Source organism: Micropterus dolomieu, linkage group LG09 (assembly GCF_021292245.1).
Source record: "Micropterus dolomieu isolate WLL.071019.BEF.003 ecotype Adirondacks linkage group LG09, ASM2129224v1, whole genome shotgun sequence".
Classification (NCBI taxonomy): domain Eukaryota; kingdom Metazoa; phylum Chordata; class Actinopteri; order Centrarchiformes; family Centrarchidae; genus Micropterus; species Micropterus dolomieu.
This window is the reverse complement of record NC_060158.1, coordinates 13,458,614-13,464,198: the sequence shown is the minus strand read 5'-3', so window position 1 is coordinate 13,464,198 and position 5,585 is coordinate 13,458,614.

The following is a 5,585-nucleotide window of genomic DNA, read 5'->3' as shown; positions in this document are numbered from 1 at the left end:
TTATTCATATGAAGAATTGTGTGTGTGTGTGTGTGTGTGTGTGTGTGTGTGTGTGTGTGTGTGTGTGTGTGTGTGTGTGTGTGTGTGAGGTGGCACTGCATTTAGAGGCAAGCAGCAGGTAAATTGAGGTCAGGTGAAGTCAAAAGAAAAAGCCAGACAAAAGTCGGAGTCCCATTACACACACACACACACACACACACAGCAGTAAATCTATAATTATAAACAGTGGTTGGCTTAGTTCATTGGCTCAGCATATTTGGGAGTACGTGGTCAGAGAGCATTCTCTGTCATTTGTCAGTGAGTGTGTGTGCGCGTTGTATTCTTTCAATGTACTTACTGTATGTGTGTTCAGTTTGTTGGGGTATAAAGTGTCACATGTTTCAAAATGTATGTTTTAAGCCAATAAATGTATTATGTGCTCAAAAACTCACCCTCTGGCACCAAATATCACATTTTGGGGCACATGAAAAGGCCCCAACAATGAAAAACCATAGTTTTCTAATAGTTGCAGCAAGTGTACTTTGGTGACACTTGGTGATAATTTAATGCCACAAAAATGCATTTATATGAGCATTTTATCATGATTTTGAACACAACATGCAGCTCTGTGACAGTGGGTTCATGTCCAAGCATGTCAGGCTGTTGGAGTTTGGTCAAGTGGAACAGGTTGAGGACCCATATGTAGGACGCAGGAGCAGAGCAGGTACCGGTCTTAAGATTTATTAATATCAACGAAAATACTGAGGCTTAGCGGGCAGAAGTTCAAACAAATCTGGTATCCAAACATGAAAACATAAATCCAGGCAGGGTATTATCCACAGCAGGTAGAACACAGAAACAAGCAGGGAACACTCGACATACGAAGACAGAGCACAACAAGCTACAATGATCCAGCAAGACTGAAAAGAAACATAGGCAATATATACAATGGCATACAAGCAGGGCGGAACACAAACAGGAGACAGACGAGGAAACAAAATTAGACACAGATAACAGACGCAGACAACTTCAAACTAAAACAGGAAACAGGACAAGAAGCTGAGACACGGACCAAACTGACAGAGCACTCACAGACAAATCGTAAACAGACGGGAACAAACTGAAGACAAACACCTAAACAGACTGTTAGCATGCAGGCCATTACAAAATAAGACAGAACAGGACAGCACGCTGATACAGAAACCAGACAGAGCAGATCAGGATAACTAAAACAGAACAGACTAAAGTAGAACAATCTTAATCAAAAAACTGCAAAACAGGCAGACAGTTCAAACCAACAGCCAAAACAAGGGTCAAGACAGCAAAACTCAAAGCAGACAGACAGAATTGTGACACAGGCAAGATATTGTTGAAAGTCATTTTGTTGACATATATCACTCAGACCATCAGTTGTCAATGTTGTTAATGTTCATGACATCCCATCAATTTGAGGATTCTTTTTAAATTTAGAAAAACAACAGTATAGCCTAATCTATCAAGCAAGGCCACCACAATGTAGTCTTAGGTTTTATTTAGGTGTTTTATGTTGAAAGAGTCCTTCCTCGTGTGTCTTGTGTAACTTTATTTCCTGCCTTTGTGTGTTTTCCCACCTGTTTGATAGTCTGCCCTGCCTTGATAAGTTTCAACTTTGTCTAATTAAGCTGCGTATTCCTCTGCGTATTCCTCATCTTTGTATGTGTCGAGGACCTCTGCGATTTTGCTGGCGTTTGTTTCCCCAGTGTTTCTGGACTTTTTTGGTTTCCCTTGGACCTTGCCTGTAATTTTGATTCTTGCCTGCTCCCTTCTGAATTTGTTTGCCTGTTTGGACTGGTTTCCTGGTTTTGACCCCTGCCTGCCTTCACCTTCCCTGTGAGCCTGTGTACCTTTTCATTTAATTATTAACCTCCACTGAACTGCACCTGCTCTGCCCCCGTGTCTGCATTTGGGTCAAATCCCTTGTGTTCGTCCCTGCTTGAACAAACTATGACAAATTCTTGTCTTTAATATGCTTGACTTAAGGACTCAGGCTGGTCTCTGCACCAAACTGCACGCCATGACCTCTGTGGCTTTGTGGGCACTGTGAGCACAGATTCATGTGTACATACAGTACTGGTATAGAAGTTGTCATGGCTCTCTAATACTGTACCAGTCACTGTGGCCGCTCTTGAAGTAGACGAAAGCCGTATGTGAAATCTGTTAAAATGTTCACGGCAGCTGCATGTCACCATTGTGCAGCCTGTGCGTTTTGTTGTTTTTCTCTATTTGTTTTGTCATTCTTCTCATCTTTAAAAATGGATTTGGATATCTGGATGCAGATGTGTTTTTAAGGAGGTGGAAGAGGAAGTAATTGGTTTATCTCCTGATTGTTCTGACATGTTTCACGCTTTCAATTAACCCGTCTAATCAGTGCATTTTATCTGATGTTCTGCTTTCTGTCTCTACAGCTTTAGTTTCTCAGCTACCTTATACTGCACACATCATCACATCACAACACTTAATGTCAAAGTAATGCTATGAGACATTTTAGGTCATGTACACATGTTGCTATTTACGTTTATGCTGTTCATCTTTCTCTTCTCCCTATAACCAATAATAGCTAATAGCTTGTGTGTTGACTAACAAGACTTTTATTTACCATTTACAGCCAATTTATGTAAAAGCTGATGTTACAATCATTATCAAAAGCTATACAAAAGCAATAAATACATGTTTTGATTCACAATTGATATATTTTCGTGGCTCAGATGTGGAAAGAATCCTTACCCTTCAATTTTCTTTACGTTTACCTGTCACACTTGATGAGAAACTGTTGTCACCAGCAAGAAATAATCCTGAGCTCTATAGAAAGATTCAACGATTAAAGAGAGGGATGAAATGTTTTAACAGCCATGATAAACACAGGGGGAAAGATATTGGATGGAGATGTAGGGGCATCGACCGACACTTAAGCTTCAACAGGACAAATAAAAACTCCTCAGTGGCAATCGTGCAGCTGAGCAGGAGTGGTGGAAATGGGGGAGTTTACAAGACATAATACCACAGAAGACAGAGAGAGGAGGCTTTACTTGATGATTCTAGAGAGAGGCGGCTCGATGTTTTAAAACCAGTAGCAGAGACATGGAGACGGAGGAAGAATGCAGGTGTGATTGTACTGCCAGCCATAAACCTAGGAGACAACTGCTGTTATTGAGCTGTCACTGCGGAGGTAAACTCAATACCACAAATTGTGTGTGTGTGTGTGTGTGTGTGTGTGTGTGTGTGTGTGTGTAGGAAAAATCGAAATAAAACTCAGTATTTATATCATTCAACAACCCATACTGCTGGGTTTCCACACCACTAAGAATAAGAACGAGGTAACCGTGGTAAACACAAGCTGACGTGTTTCCGCTCAACGAAAAATACACTTAGAATGGAAAAGATCTCCTGATGCTGGTTTCTTGAGTTATCTCCCCTCCACTCCTCCTGCTCATGCTATGCCCCTGTCATCTCTCGTAACACACATGAGGATATTATTTAGGGGGTGCAGAATTGATTGCTATTGTTAAATTCTTTGTGGGACACTAAACTTTCAGCTCTGGCCCAGAAACGTGTTAAAAAATTGTAAGCCTGTTATAGGGAACATGAATCCTGCTGTCTGCTTGTGAGTAAGCCTCACATTTACTTTTACTCTGCACTGACCTTTACATGCACACATACAGAAATAGCAGCTATGTTATTATAGTAAAAGGTCAGTGTGAATGGATTGTACATATACGCACCTGTGTGTGTGTGTGTGTGTGTGTGTGTGTGTGTGTGTGTGTGTGTGTGTGTGTGTGTGTGTGTGCATTCAAATGCACCTCATAAATACTATTTTTGCGTGTTCTCTAACTGACATGAACTAACTTTTTTTTAGTGACGTGTGTGCCCATGTGTTCATTTTTAGGTTTGGGACCTGTAATAGCATCGCTGTTGGAAAAAATAAATCAAACCTGTTTTTTTTAACTCACACATACACATAACTCTGTACACTGATCCCCCCCCCCCTCTCTCTCTGACACATGCCCATGCTGTAATGTTCATTAGGGGTATTTCTATGGTCACACACACAAAAACGTACATATCCACACAGGCTCACACACACTATGCTAAAACAGCATTTTGTCCATAAAGTCTATTTCCATGGTTAAGTTGTGATGAATGGGACTCAGTTGAAGTCAATGAGATAGCGCAACGCCATAATTCAATTCAACACACACTCATGCACACACAGACACACACACTTATACACACCACCAAGTTTGAGCCATAATTCAAAACTTATGCATATACACACGTAGAGAAACACACTCACACATTTGTGCACAGAGTCAATGAGACCGTAGCGTACCATAATTCACTGTAAAGATAAATGCCCAGTGTGCATTATCACTGAATCTGTGCGGCTGGCTATTGTGGTGTGTGTGTGTGTGTGTGTGTGTGTGTGTGTGTGTGTGTGTGTGTGTGTGTGTGTGTGTGTGTGTGTGTGTGTGTGTGTGTGTTGAAGAAAGTGAGATAAAGTGTGTATTGGTGGTATGATGTCAGCATATCAGGATAGACCTACACACACATATGGTACTAATATTATAAAAAGTTTCTACTATCCATTCATGCTCATGAAAACGTCAATCTATTATTATTATTATTTTTTTTTTTAACTGTATAAACAATAAAAACAATTATTTTTAGGGGTTTTATTTAAATTGTGATGCATGAAAAGTTCTGCAGGGAAAAAAGTAACGTCTGGTTTCCAGTGAGTTGCGTGGGTTATGGGTTGAAATCTTCCAGACAGACATGCCACTCCCAAACTCAAATAAATTAGCCTTCATTGAGGGGCTGAGTCAAAAAATACTACCTTGAAACAACAATAAGTGAGGGCAATTGGTTTAAATTCAAAAAGTGGGGGGGGTTCCTTCTGAGATGTTTGTGAGGTTTCTGAGGGTGTTTGTGAAATGATTGCAAGTCCCTCATAGGTTTTGGAAGTTCATTCTATCATCGAAAGGTTATGTGTGACAGTTCTATATTACAACTGCCAGAAAAGAAGAGGGAAAAGCTTGCAAGATTGAGGGCCAGTTATTTAATGTGAGTCCCAAATAAACCAAGATGCAAAGGCTTTCCAGATATATTAACATTAGTGAACCTATGTGAATTAGTGACTGCTCATCTATTAATTGTGGTTAATCTGGGACAAATAATTAGCCATTAACAAGCAAATACAGTAGTTATACATATCTAAACCTGCAATAACTTGTTTTTTTGGGAGGGGACAGAGGAAACAAGTTGTGGACATATCAGCTTTTAAGTTGAATATATAGTTGAATTTTCCACATCCAGCAGTTATGGAGCAACATTATCAGTCATTAAGAATCACATTTCTGGTCCCCTGATGAATCTAAGTCCTCTTTTAGCTCTGTTTCCTGAGGTAAATATCTGGCTCTTTAGCTGCTTTAAATGCTCAACTATGTTCACCAGCTAGTCTCTAACTGTGTCAGTCTGCTGTTTGGTGCAGAGCAGGCAGTGTACAGTGAGTTGTTAGAGGTTTTTTGCTGAAAACAGCCAAAAACAATGCTATAAGAGCGGTGAGAGTGAAC